This window comes from Choloepus didactylus, chromosome 5 (assembly GCF_015220235.1).
Source record: "Choloepus didactylus isolate mChoDid1 chromosome 5, mChoDid1.pri, whole genome shotgun sequence".
Taxonomy (NCBI): Eukaryota; Metazoa; Chordata; class Mammalia; order Pilosa; family Megalonychidae; genus Choloepus; species Choloepus didactylus.
The window spans coordinates 137,723,779-137,739,182 of NC_051311.1; the positions used below are offsets into that span (position 1 = coordinate 137,723,779).

The following is a 15,404-nucleotide window of genomic DNA, read 5'->3' on the forward strand; positions in this document are numbered from 1 at the left end:
AAATTTGGAACTAAAGGGGGTAACCCAAAGGAGAAATGGGGGGGGGGGCGGCAGAAATGCTAGGAGCTCAGAGTAATCCTCTGTCAGCAACAGGGCGCAGGTCTGGCTTATCCAAGACGAAACCACTCCCTACCACATTTATCCCAGGGATCTGCATCCGTCTTTCAGGACACAGCGTTTCATGGTATGCTGACCCAACAGTCACACAGCTCAGCTAGGGCAGACGGTGGGCCTTAAAGGTAAGAATCAAATTAAAAATCTACTTCACTAACTTCTGTTCAGGATGGCAGGGTTGGAGAACCACCTCGACAACCAGTCTCTTTTTGCTCTTTCTTAATGAGGCCCAAAGCCATTTATTTTGAGCTTTTGCACAATACAACCCTGAAGGACATAATTCTACAGATCATAAATGGTGTAAAATAATATGTTGACAAGTCCTAATGCATTTACAAGCCCCACGGAATAAATAGGAATTATAGCACAACATTAATAAGAATTATATGGTAGCAATTACAGTCGTGAAATTCATCCCCCAGGTGTGAGGCTAAATTGCACCAGGAGCCTGCCTGGGTGCTCCTTGGGCTCACTCTGCTACATCAATTATTTCAACACCAAATATTGGCACTTTTATTGGGTTTCATTTTAATAGGCATTAATAAGATTGTTTGAAGAGCCAGTTGAGCCAGGAACAGGGACGCCAGCATCTGGGGCTAAAAGTTAAAAGAATCCAGGAAGGAAGGAAAGAACCTCAAGTAAATTGAGTGCCTATTTGGTTTCAGGCATGTTACAGGCATTATCTCATTTAATCCTCCAGTAACCCTATGAGGTGGGGCTTATGTCCCTTTGACACAAATGAGGAAAATGATCCTTGGGGAGGTTAAAGAGCTTATGCGTTCTTGATTTGCTAGTAAGATGTCACTTTTCCATGATGCTCCCAGGTCCCAGTGCCAGTAGCTCTCCTGAGGCCCCTCTGAAAGGCTGATGTGCCTCTGCTGGTCCCCTCCACCCTCTCTCCAAGTTGATGTTTTTTTTACCATTTACACTCAAATGGAATTCAAGACTGTGAGCCCATTAGAAACTCTCGAGGCAGAAAAACGGTGTGGCAAAAGGAGGCTGTGGAATTAAGTGTGGGTTTTGGGTAAGCCCTGCTGTACTAAGCTGTAGCTTCCAGAAACATGAGGCCTGGTTTGGAGACACAGGTCCATGGTGGCACAGGGCACTGCTCCCACAGTTCTCTAAGTCGGTCTGCGAGCAAATCTGGAAATCTGTTTTTAAGGAGGGCATCGTTCAGGACATTTTACTCCTAAACAAAAGCCACATGCTGGTGTCCTTAAAGCTGCTTGTTGGAAAACTACAAAGTCCATTTCACAAAGCTTCTCCAGCAGGACTTCAGAAAGTCAGAATGACTAATCTATCCATCTAATTGGGCTAATTCATTAACCTGAATACAAGACCCTCGCCGCATTTACAACTGGGAAAAAAATACACTAAACCTCAGCCCTACTGAGGACTTAATGAAGCCCAGCAGAAGATAAAACTTCAAAACTCCCCTGGATCAAAAGAGGCAGGCACTGAGGAGCTGACGCTGCAGCCAGTCGCCTGGAAACCATGCGGCTCCAGCGCCAAGGGGGCAGGTCTGGGGGCCACATTATTTACGGTCCAGGCCAGAGGCTGTGGGGAGGGGTAAGGAGCGCTGAGGTGACAGGCGTAACTGGCACTGTCCCAGGCAGATGTGCACACATGACCCCTGGTTATGGGGGCCCTGAGGTCTTTTGGGTACTGTGTGAACTAGTACCCACATAGTGCTCCAAACATGCGAGATAGTGTAAGTAATGTAAGTATTGCCTGCTGTGAAACCAAATAAAAAAATAAGAGGTAATTCTAAAAAGCTTGGGAATCCCTTCTATGTCGAGAAGGTCCATCTTTCTTTGGCCTCGCCAGTGCAGGCAGGGCTCAGCCCCTTCCCGTCTAAAGTGAGGCAAGAGGACGCGACTCGCTATATGACCCGAGGCAAGTGCCACCACCTCTCTGAGCTGCAGACTCTTCATCTGTGAAATGGGCTAATGACAGTGCCCATCTCTTGAGGCTGTTGTGAAGAGTATTTGAGTCCCTGTTTTTTAAAAGTTCTTAGAACAATGCATGCACATGGGAAGCATCAAAGGAGTTATTTCTTAAATAAATAAAATGTCCCATGAGCAGTTTATTTCATCCACTCTTCATTCCCATGCTCTCTCTTGCAGATATTTGCTTTTGTAAAACAAAGGTGTGTGTGTGGGGGGGGGGGGGGTCTACTGTTGCTTGTCTACCACACCCCAAATGCTGCCCTTTAATCAAACAGAGAATCACCAACCGCTGTGAGGCGGGTGGGTTTCATTCTGACAGGGCAGTGGGAGGGGCTGCAGGTGGGAGAGGGGCCCCACGCTCCAGGGTGAGTGTCCATTTGCAGCTCACATCTGGAAAACTTGCGAGTAGAACCCTCAGTATCCTGCAGAAAACGTTGAAGCTAGCAAAACAACTCCTATTAGTCTCCTTTCAAATATCTGAACACTGGGAAGAGCTAACTAAAAACCAAAGTTGTACGTTTAGATACAAAACCATCTGTGCCAACCCTCTCTTCTTTGCTTTATTAATTTTCTTATGTCTTTCCAAAGGAGAAAAAGAAACTCCAATCTGGTTCATTTTCAATTTCTGCTTCCATCTGTCACCTCAAAACTAACTTCAGAATGAATGAGTGAATTCCCAGCAGTTTCAAGACTTTTTGCTAGGCAGCTCCCTGACCCAGTTAGGGAGAGTAGGATGGAGTGATCTTTTTGATTCTCCATCCTAATCAATAAAAAACTTGTGGACATTTCCCCTGAGTATGAGTGAGTGATATATTACATATGATGTACATGTGCTAATACAGTACATTACAAAAGCACATACACAGACAAGAATGAGAAAAGTAAGTATACATATTCTAATAAATATGTAATAAAATTCATCAGTGAATTTTAATAGGTATTTTAATAAGTATAAGTGTTTGATATCTCCTTCCCCACCTCATGGGCCATCTTGCACACCCCATTTTGGGGTGCTGGGAGGGGGTGGTCAAAGGGGACATATCACAGTCATCTTTGAGGCTGAGTGAAAGGCAGCTTTGGACCATTCTAGGGGAAAAGGAAAGGCATTAAGGAATGGAAACGCTCATGCAGTCACTCAGCAAACATTCAGAGTGAGGTGCTGCCTGAACCCCATCCTATGGGCCCCCAGGAAGGTGCTGGCTCCACACCAGGGGCTGGAGCAGATGACAAGGAAATAAGAAGAGGTTCTTGTTCATGCTCCCACCATCCAGAATTCACAAACACTAACTTCCATATAACTTGTCTAAACACAAATTATAGCTAATATAGACATAACCACCTAGAAGATATACAGAAATATATTTCCTATAATTTCTACCTTATAAAAAGTATTTCCTCTTTGTAAAAGAGGGGAGCACACCCTATCTGTAGTTGTAAGGAGCTGAAGGCAAGGAGGTGGGGAGGAAAAGAATTTGTGGGTCACCAGAAGAAATCTGCCCCTCTGGGGTCCTCCGAGGCTGCCCCTCAGCAAGCTCTGCTGGGGAACACCGGGCCATGGGGCTCAGGACTTTTGCAACCAGAGGGAACTTAGAGGCCACTGAGTCCCATGCTCCTCTCAAGGCCGCCGCGGAGCTCGCCTTCTTCAGGGCCGCTCGGCTCAGGGCATCCAAGTGGGAAAAGCCTGCTGTGGCAGTCCCTCCATCCTCACCGGCTCTTTCTCCTCTCTTTCCCACCCCCACCCCTTCCTTCGTACCAGTCGGCCCCAAATCCTGGCAAGCTCCAACCAAGAGGATGAGGTCTTCAATTAAAAAAATGAAAGGAAAAGGAAACATTATATCTGTTCCCCACCCCCCACCAACCTTAAGACAAACAGACGAAAGTCCCATGGGAAGAGTGAAGGTGGCCAGTTTGGTGGTTTCCAGAAGCAGCCCCCTTCCTCTGTGCCCCCTGAGGAAACCGACAGTGCAGTGGAACAGCTGGGAAGACATGTCCCCTGCATTAGATCAGATTTTTAATTCTGATGAAACCGTTCTCTCTTAGAAGAGAATGCCCTCAAAGCTCTGCGTGTCAGAGGAGTCCCCAGAGTCTAAAGAGACAAACTATCGACTGGCTGTGATACTGGCTGAATATGCCAGAGGGGATTTAGCCAAGCAATTGTTCTCTTTAGGATGGTTATCATTTTTGCTGAAGCTCCAGTTACCAAGTCCCATGGTTTGGAGTAATCTGTTCCTATGCTAGCTCTCCCCAAAAGCCCTTTATTTTTAGTGCACGATGGGCAGACTACAAAGAGCTTAGGAATGCATATATGGCATGATAGCCAAAGTGACTGGGTTTTGTTTTTTGCTTTTTTTTTTTTTAAAACTTGGCTTCCTTTTGCTTTAAATTATTTGCTTCTGAAATTCTAGCACTTACCTGCATACCTAAAACTGCCTATGCTTACTTGAATTTTTAATACAAGTTGTACCTGCCTGTAAATGAGAAAATTTCGTTTTACACATGCACTTTAAACAGAAAGAATTGGGAGATGCCTTTGCCATTTAGATTTGAGGTGCCTATTTTGAGTCTGTGTTAGGAGAGCTGCTTTCCATGTAATGACCTTTTGATACCATGATTTAACAGAGGGGACAGCCAAGGCTCAGGAGGGGGAGGATGGGCTGAAGGCCACATGGCTGCAAACAGGCAGAACTGTGATTGGTACTTGGGTCAAGGGCCCCAAAGTTTGTGTTCCTTGTAATTATTTATTTTCAAATTTATTATCCACTGTATGAGGGAGACATCAAAGATGGGATAGACAAAGCAAGGCCCTTGAATTGCACAGGGAGAGACAAAAGATGAACCCAGTCTGTGCAGTCACTCACAACCATGGAGTGTAGTGTATGAGCATGCAGAAGTGTGGCTATGCTGCGTAACAGCCACGATGGCAGACCCTGCCAACCTGGGGTGGGAGAAGTCCAGTCTTTCAAATAACTACATGGGTTGTTTGTTCTAAGTTCTTCTTAGATATGACTAATCAATTTTAAAACACCATTCACTAATGTCAGGGTTTCTAAAAGAGATTGTAATTTAACCTGGCATGCCCCAAGTACACAGTGTGTGCCACTCATCCTTGGGTCGAATTTTCTGTTTTCTACTCCACAGTGTCACAATCTCCATCACGGGGGCTTGAGATGAGCCGGACAGCAGCGGAAAGAAATGACTTCTGCTTATTTAGCATTTCAATTTGGGAAATGAGGAATACTTAATAGGTAGGTCTTGGTGATAAGACAATTACATTCCAGAGAACTGCTAAGAAATTCATACTGCCTGTCAAGAAAGGAGGTAAAAATCAGAGTTGGTGTCATGAATCAATGAACGAAGCAAGGCGGTCAGGAGCCACTGCACACACACTCCTACGTATTCACGGTCACCCACCTGGACTGAGTCAGCTTGCGCTTTCACTTTCCACAAAAGCCATTTCAAATCTTGTCCACTTTGGCAAGCCTCTACTATATCCCCTATGCTCTCAGCAGGCAGCCACAACTCTCCATTTTGGCACCTATGGCTTTCTCATTCTTTGTATTCATAAATAAGGAATACTGACTTACAGATAGCTAAAAATAAGTCAACCTTTTCCAGAAACCCAATATGCCACATTTTTCTTATAATGTAGATATTAATATTCATGCAAAAGTGATAACTGCAGTGACAGCAAATTAAAACTCTTCTAGGGTGTCAAATTCCAGCAAGTACATGAGCAAAGAGCTCTTTCTGCCTTACAGATTTATCATTATAAATTAGCTTTAATTGGTACTGACCCACTTTATGTGAGCTGAAGCAACAATGGTAATACTAAATCGGCAACGTACAATTACAATGAGAGACGACACACCAGTGGTTCCTTGGCCTGGGCACATGCCCTGGAAATTCCTGACCTTGCTCCCGAGCCTCAGAGACTTCCTGGAATGTCGTTCTACCCCATCTCCTCCTTAACTAGGAAGCCATCTTGACTCTCCCAGCCAGAAGAAATCTCTTCTTCATAGCATTTAACATTTTTGAAGGTATCACTGGGACCCTTGTGTGTTTCCTCTCCAGAACTTGGAGGCCTCGGTCTTAATTATCTTTGATCATCCCACAGTGCACAGAGCAGTGCCATGCACTTAAGGAGGTAATGGACACATGTTTGTTGAATGAATGAATGAGCGGATACATTTCATAGACTTTAGAGGTGGAGAAGGATCTAAGATTACACAGCCTCCACTCTTGACCCCATAAAGTCTTAAGAAAAAAAAGTAAATTAGATGGTCTCACTTGCCTGCTTAGAACCCTCCAATGCCTTCCTAACATAAGGAGCAAGCCAACAATGCCTTATGCTTATCATGGCTTTACTTCATCCATTGATGCATTCTGGGGCTGAAACAGTCCTTTAGTGAATCTTCATAATTTTCAGTATTTGCCTATGTAGAAAATGTTCGTTTCTCTGTACACAGTAGCGTAAATATTTAAGCTTTAAAACATCTTTAAAACAGGCAAATCCTACAAATTATCACAATGATTACAAAACCTACATTTACCCTATTCCACAAGTTTTTTCCTGTAGATTTGATTATTTTTTTTCATTATTTCCATACTTAACTTTGACTTTCTTAGGGTTATAAGAATCAGGCAAGAACCAAAAGAAACAAGAGCTCATCCTGGGTCAAGTGGGGGTTGAAGGTTCTGAGTTACTGACCAACCAATTCTTGGTCAGGCAGGAAAGAGGATCCAAAAGTAAGTCTGCCATTTGACAAAATTCCAGCATCCTTTTAGAAAAAAACACTCTGAAAGATAGCAATAGAAGGAAAATTTCTCAACTTGTTAGAGTATACATGAAAAACCCACAGCTAACACTGTACTCAAAAGTGAGAGACTGAAAGCTTTCCCTCTAAGAGCGGGAACAAGTCAAGGATTCCCACTGTCATCACTGTTATTCGACATTGTGCTAGAATTTCTAGCTAGAGCAATTAGGCAAGAAAAAGAAATAAAAGGCATCCAAATTGGAAAGGAAGAACTAAAACTGTCACTATTTGCAGACAAGACAATCCTGTATTTAGAAAGCCCCCCAAAACTATGACAAAGCTACTGAAGTTATTGAGTTCACAAAGTGGAAGGGTACAAGATCAAGACACAAAATTTAGTAGTGTTTCTATTCACTAGTAATGAGCTATCCAAGGAGGTAATCAAGAACAAAATTCCGTTCACAATAGCAACTAAAAGAATCAAATACCTAGGAATAAACTTAACCAAGGATGTAAAGGACTTGTACACAAAAACTACAAAACATTATTGCTAAAAGAAATCAAAGAAGACCTAAACAAACGGAAAAACATTCCGTGTTCATGGATTAGAAAGCTAAATGTCATTAAGATGTCAATTCTGCCATAACTGATCTACAGATTCAATGCAATCCCAACCAAAATACCAACAGCCTACTTTGCTGAAATGGGAAAGCTAATTATGAAATTTATTTGGAAGGGAAAGGGGCCTTAAATAACCAAAAACATCTTGAAAAAGAAGAATGAAGTGGGAGGACTCATGCTTCCTGATTTTAAAGCACATTATAAAGCCACAGTGGTCAAAACAACATGGTACTGGCATAAAGTTAGATATATTGATCAATGGAATTGAATTGAGAGTTTAGAAATAGACCCTCAGGTCTATGGTCAATTGATTTTTAACAAGGCTCCCAAGTCCACTCAACTGGGATAGAGCAGTCTCCTCAATAAATGGTGTTGGGAAAATTGGATATCCATATCCAAAAGAAAGAGGACCCCTATCTCACTTTCTATACAAAAACTAACTCAAAATGGATCAAAAACCTAGATATAAGAGCCAGTGCCTTGAAACTCCTAGAAGATGATGTAGGGAAACATCTTCAAGATCTAGTGATAGGTGGTAGTTTCCTAGACCTTACACCGAAAACACAAGCAACGAAAGAAAAAAATAGATAAATGGCACCTCCTCAAAACTGAATACTTCTGTGCTTCAAAGGACTTTGTCAAAAAGGTGAAAAGGCAGCTGACTCAATGGCAGAAAATATTTGGAAACCACATCCATGAAAAGGGTTTGGTATCCAGAATGTACAAAGAAATCCTACAATTCAACAATAAAAAGACAACTAACCCAGTTAAAAAACGGACAAAAGACTTGAATAGACATTTTTCCAATGAGGAAATACAAATGGCTAAAAAGCACATGAACACATGCTCATCTTCACTACCTATTAGGGGAAATGTAAATTAAAACCACAATGAGATATTTCACACCTATTAGAATGGCCACTATTACACAAACAGGAAATCACAAGTGTAGGAGAGAATGTGAAGAAATAGAACACTTAATCCCTGCTGGTGAGAATGTAAAATGATACAGCCATTGTGGAAGGTGGTTTGGCGGTTCCTCGGAAAGCTAAGTATAAAGTTGCCCTATGATTCGGCAATCTGACTACTCAGTATATATCCGAAGAACTGAAAGCAGGGATGTGAACAGACATTTCCACACTGATGTTCATAGTGGCTTATTCACAACTGCCAAGGGTCCATCAACTGATGAATGAATCCAAGGGTCCATCACCTGATGAATGGATAAACAAAATGTGGTATGTACATATGATGAAATATTATGCAGCAGTAAGAAAGAATGAAGTCCTGAAGCATGAAACAATATGTATGAACCTTGAGGACATGTTGAGTGAAATAAGTTGGACACAAAAGGACAAATACAGTATGATTTAACTAATATGAACTAATTATACTATGTAAAGTCATGGACATTGAATCTAGAATATAGATTACCAGAGGAAAGAATGAGGCTAGAGAATGGGGAGTAGTTGCTTAAGATGTAGAGAATTTTTGACTATGTTGAATTTAAAAGAATGGAAATGGATAGAGGTGATGGCAGCATATTATTGTGAGTATAATCAACAGGGCTGAATTGTGTGTGAATGTGGTTGAAAGAGAGGTAGGTAGTTTAGAGTCATATATGTCACCAGAAGGAAAGCTGGAAGTTAAAACATGGGATTGTGTAACTCAGTAAATCTTGCGGTGGATGATGTTGAGATTAACACTAAAAATATGAAAAATGTCCTCCAAGAACTAGAACAAATGTACAAAACTATTATAAGGAGTTAATAATAGGGTGGGAGAACGCACTGACTGCAAACTAACAACTACAGTTAACAGTAATATATTAATACTCTTTCATCAACAATAATAAATGTACTGCACCAATGCTAGAGATCAATTAAGGGGGGTAAAGGGCACAGGATGTTTTAGGTTTCCTCTTTTCTCTCTCTTTTGCTTCCTGGAGTAATGAAAATGTTTGAAAATTGATTCTAGTGATGAATGCACAACCATGTGATGACACCATGAGCCAATGACTGTATACTTTGGATGAACTATATGGTGTGTAACTATATCGCAATAAAATTGCATTAAAGGAAAAAAAAATAAGTCTGCATTTCCTGAACCGGGTACCTGAGTTTTTTAGTCAAGGTATGCTTGCTCCATAAACAGGACGTTAAAAGCTCACGTCTTTCTTGCCCCTTGTTGCCTTCTGATTACTGGGGCCATTCTAGGTTGCGTCTCCCAGGAGAACAGGGACCCCTCGGACAGTCAGCCCTTCTCTCAGGACACACGGCTAATTCCCCCATCTTGCAGCGTGCTCTTGGGCCCTCTTCATGTCCCTTTGGGACCACAGGTGTTGGCTGGTCTTTCCTATTCTTGCCCCACTTCCTACTTTTCCTGGAACTACTGGGCTTTCTCACAATTCCCTGTCTATCTGCTAATGGCGGTGGGGAAAAACAGCATCTACATTTTATAAACAGATGTCTACTTTAATAAGAACAATACCCACTTATACCTTTCGGCACATTTTATATTACCATCTCCATTTTGAGTATCATTTTTGACTCATGGCTCTCCACAGATTGATTGGTTCTAATTACCAATCATTTTCACATTCTTTGACACTCAAATTATCACAACTCGGCCAGCGGAAGCCATTTAGGCCACCTTCTTTTGCCCTTTCAGTCTTTCTCCATTACGGTTTTATTAAATTTGATTTTTCTTTAATCAAAGTTATAATTTCACATGGTAAAAAGTCAAATAGTTCTGTGAAGCTGATAGCCAGCATCGGCTACCAGCTGATACCTACTCCCCAGTGGCAACCACTTCTGACTCCTTTATGTGCTATTTCCCCATTTCTAAACAGCACATCTTTGTTGCTATTTCTCAGTTCAGTTTTGGGTATCTATTGATTTCCTACTATGGAAGATAAGTTTTAATCTTTTGCGTACTTCCTAACCCTCCTCCTAAAATAATTTTATTATAGTGTTCGGTGTCCTTAGTATTCAGGGTTTACGTTATCATGACATTGAACCACGTAGTGACCTATGATCATGTTTTTTTTTCCTTGGAGTTAATAAACGCTGGTTCCATGTTTGCTTAGTAGCCTTCATCATTGCCGCCATCTGTCTCATCTTCATCCTCTTCCTCTTTGTAATAAAAGCAGCTAACACTTAGGGCTCACCATGCACCTATCAACTCATTCAAACCTCATGCCTGCCCTATGAGGCAGCTCCTCCGATTATCTTCCTTGTACATGAAACCGAGGCTCAGGAATGCCAAGGCTGGGGCTCGAGGCCCCTCAGTGGGGTCCTCTGCCTGGCCTCAGAGCCTGCATTCTGAACCAGTGCACTGTACAGTTACTTTATCTAATTCATCCCAAACTCACTGCCCGAACTGTAAATTCCTCCTGAAACGTTTAAGCCCATCCAGCCTTCTCCCTCAAAATGGATCACATGACGGCAATATAAGAGCTAAAACTATAAAACAGAAAAAGGGAACAGAAGATTGAGGGAAATTTTGATAAACTTAAAATAGACCCCTTTTTATAAGAAGATAAAGAATCTAAAAATCATGTAAAATAGGGAAGAAAAAGAAAAAGGATTTGAAAGTTCAGGGGAAAAAAGTGCCGGTCGCACGGTATTTATCGGACAAATAAACGAAAGGGAGAGGCAACGTGCAAAAATCGGGCCTCCTAACACCACTGCTTTTCAACTACATGACACTGTTTCTCGGGGGGAACAGCGATCTAAATATGAGGCTGCAGTACAAGCGATTAAGGCAGAGTGAAGAAACACAAGCATTCAGCTGAGATTTGGGTTCTGCCCCCTAGTGGGTAAACAAAGACAAACAAATCCAATCCGCTGTCACCGTTCTCTGTGCCATTTTGGCAGAAGAGTGAAAACCACGAGTTGATGAAATGGTTGCAGGGCCCAGCACTCCCCGCTGGTACAGCTGAGACAAAGGGGAGCTCTGGAAGAACGCTGAGGCTGCCACCCCCAAACCCGCCACGCCTGTAAACACAGCGCGGACTCCTCCGGCAGCGCGCAGCCCTGACCGCCGCCTGGCGGCGCTGACATGACGGTTGCGGTCCCACCCGCTAAGGTTTGCATGGAGGAGGTTCCCGGCTCCTCCATCCCCCATCAGGGAAGTGGGGGTGTCGTCTTAACCCCATGGCCCATGATTTTATTTTAATTGAGGTTAAAATCAAGGCTATTCAAGCTAGAAGGAAATACCTGAAACTGTCAAACTGCAACCTAGTAGCCTTGATTCTTGCAGGCAATCGTATAACTATGTAGCTTACACGGTGTGACTGTGTGATCCTGAAAACCTTGTGGCTCACACTACCTTTGTCCAGTGTATGGACAGATGAGTATTTCAAAAAATGGGGACAAAAACTAAATGAAAAATAGGGTGGGATGAGGGGTGGGGTGGGATGGAATGTTTTGGGTGTTCTTTTTTACTTTTTTTTTTTTTTGGAGTAAGAAAAATGTTCAAAAGTTGATTCTGGTGATGAATGCTCAACTATATGATGGTACTGTGAACAGCTGATAGTACACTGTGGATGACTGTAGGGTATGTGAATATATCTCAGTAAAACTGTATTAAAAAAAATAAAGGCTACTCAAACCAGCACCCTCGAAATGTTGCAAATTCAGATTTTAAAACAATCCCACATAGCCATAGTAAGGAATTCTATATTTAAACAGGCACATTCTCAGAAAAAGATGACAAGAAATAAACACCTAGGAAAAAATTGGTCCCTTTGTCATTAACCCTTTATCCGGCACCTCTTAATCCTCTGTTTTTTTCTTGGAGACTTCAAAGAAGCCCCCAGTACTTTTCTCTTCCCTTCGTGTTTGTGGAACCCTTGGCTCCTTCCTGCTGGGCATGGTTGTCTTGGTACCTAAGTTCCCAGCCCTCCACCTTGTTCAGCAGAAGAAAGAAAATGCCCAAGAAGCACAAGAAAGTAGTATCTCCTTTATTGTTCCATATCTTGGCTAGTGTTAAAGGAAAAAATGAGCAACCAGTAATGACCACGCCTGTTCAGGACAGCACAAAGCTCTGAGACCCCCTCCCACCACTGACCGCACCCTCTTCTAAGCTCGGGCTTTACCTTTGGGCGAGATCAAAACGACTTCTTCCCACGCCCCCCTTAGCTTTCTAGTTGTTGCTAAGGATTCACAGAGATTTTTAATAAAAATTTCAGCAATACCATATAATTACATAAAAGTAACAATCGGCAACTCTTCCAACTTACTTCCAATGCAGTCTTTAGAGTGGTGTTTTCAAACCACAGATTGTAATGACCCATAAAGGGTCACGAAATCAATTTAGTGAGTCTGACTTAAAAAAATAAACAAAAGGGACAGAATGGGATATAAAGTATCGGAGTCTAAGACGTGCTGGTGAAACTTCTGTTTCAGGTGTGTGTCTACTGTGCTGCAGTGTAAAATACGGTTCTTATTATATGACACAGTAAAAAAGTTTCAAGTCATTTTGACCATCAGCATCTCAGCTTACAGATCTTCTTTCTAAAAGAATCAACCTTTCCTTCCAGAAAACATTATACCAATTTTATCTAACATTTACAGAGGACGTAAAACAGGTTAAGAGAGAAAGTGGAAGGTAATTTTGGTGACTGTCACAGGTATTATGTTAGCTAGTTCGCATGGTTGTTGCGAATTGAAACGATATTACCAAAAAAAAAAAAAATTACTTTCACAAACACAAATACTGCAAACGTGTTGACCGCAATTAGAATGTAAACAAATGGAGAAGAACAGGTTTTTGTAATGAGTGATAACCAGACATTTACGCAAGAATATTTATGGGTTGATGCCAGCCAGCGGGGCGCTTCTAGGAAATGCCGCGCAGGCGCCGCTCGGGCGATCGCCAGGTAGGGCGCGGGCTGCGGCTCCCACACCCGACCCGCCGCGGCTCCCGCAGACGCAGCGCGCCCGACACGCCTCCGCGCACGGCTCTGGAACCCCGCCCAACGCCCGTCGGCCTTGGCTCTGGAGACCCCTCCTGCTTTCTTTTGGCCCACAGTCCGATAGACTTTTGAGACCATATGGTCCACCTTTAAATGTGCCCTCGACCTGGTTATTGGCACCTTGGGGTTAAGTGAGCAAATAAATTGCATCGAGCCTTCAAACCAGAGCCCCACAGGATTTGCTTTCAAGTGCTAAATTTACTTTCAGTTGTTCCCACAACTACATTCACACAACGGTCAACCTTTGTTTTCTAGGTGGGTGAATCTGATTCTAAGAAACAGCCATCCCTGGACTTCAGCAGCACCACGCAGCACACTGTGGTCTCTTCGCCCAGCCTGCTGCCAAGCTGAGGAGGACCCACAAGCACGCACGGGCCTGGGCGGGGTGAGCCGCCGTGCTCAGCCGGACAGACTGCCACCAACTGCCCCGCACTGCTAAGGAGCCGGCGCAGAGCTCGCAAAGGGGTCTGTGTGTGCACAACGGATGGCTGGCAGATTCGTCTCCTCCACACCCTCACATCTTCACTGGGAAACTGCTGTCAGAAGGCAAGTTCTGCCAGTAGCAGGCTTGAAATCCCAGGCACCCAGGAGAGTGCCCGGCCCTAGCAGGACCCTGGCTAAGATTTGCGGAATGGAGGAAATCAGCGGGGGAGCCGCTGGGAAAAGGATGGGACTACCTGATGCAATGTACATATGTATTCATATGTAATAGATACTCTGTACCTAGTAATTACACTTATTTAATATACATGAAAAACCATGTACATGAAAATAACTTTGTAAATTGTAAAATGATTTTAAATAATGAAAGAACTGTAAGGATAATCTGCAAATATGCACAGGCTCAACAGCTTCATCCTTCCATTAAGCCTATTGGCTCAACTACAAAGACCTCACCCAACCGGCCCTGTCCCCGGGCCATGGAATAGGGTGGTTATGGGCAGGGGCTCAGGAGCGAGACTACCTGTACAGACACACCTTGGAGATACGGCAGGTTCGCTTCCAGACCACCACAATAAAGCAAATATCGCAATAAAGCAAGTCACTTTTTTTTTTTTTTGGTTTCCCAATGCATATAAAAGTTATGTTTACACTATAGTCTATTACATGTGCAAAAAACATTGTGTCTAATAAAACAATGGACATACTTTAATTGAAAAATATTTTATTGCTAAAAAATGCTAGCCATAGTCTGAGCCTTCACTGAGTCATAATCTTTTTGCTGGTGGAGGGTCTTGCCTCAGTGTTGATGGTTGCTGAATGAATGGGGTGGTGGGTGCTAAAGGTTGGGGTGGCTGTGACAATTTCTTCAAATAAGACAATAATGAAGTCTGCCACATGGGTGGACTCTTCCTTTCACAAAAGATTTTTCTGTAGCATTACAAACTGGCTGATAGCAACTTACCGATAGTACTACTTCTTTCAAAATTGGAGTCAATCATCTCAAATCCTGCTGCTGCTTTATCAACTAAATTGATGTGATATTCTACACCCTTTGTCATGTCAACAATGTTCATAGTCTCTTCACCAGGAGTAGATTCCATCTCAAGAAACCACTCTCTTTGCTCACCTATAAGAAGCAACGCCTCATCCATTAGTTTTATTAAAACATTACAGCAATTCAGTCACAACTTCAGACTCCACTTCTAATTCTAGTTCTCTTGTTATTTTCTACCACATCTTCAAATTAACTCCTCCACTGAAGTCTTGAACCCCTCAAAGTCATTCCAAAGAAGAAGTCATTCCAAAGAATCAAACTCTTCGAAACTCCTGTTAATGTTGATATTTAGACCTCTTCCCATGAATTACAAATGTTCTTAATGGAATCTAGAATGCTGAATCCTCCAGAAGGTTTTCAATTGACCTTGCCCAGATCCATCAGAAGAATCACCATCTGTGGTATTTCTTAATAATATTACTTGAAAGTTGAAATGACTCCTTGATGGGCTGCAGAATGGATGTTGTGTTAGGCATGAAAACAACATT

At 42.6% G+C, this 15,404-nt stretch overlaps 1 protein-coding gene and 1 long non-coding RNA gene across 2 annotated transcripts in view; one reads left to right on the forward strand and one right to left on the reverse strand.

Annotated features, from left to right (window-relative positions):
* JAZF1 (JAZF zinc finger 1) overlaps nt 1–15,404 on the reverse strand; it is a 370,268-nt gene that overhangs the window by 29,025 nt on the left and 325,839 nt on the right. The window lies entirely within an intron of this gene.
* LOC119534528 lies at nt 136–14,457 on the forward strand. The gene is made up of 3 exons (XR_005217046.1): nt 136–239; nt 5,202–5,308; nt 13,674–14,457. It is a non-coding gene; the product is annotated as an uncharacterized LOC119534528 (long non-coding RNA).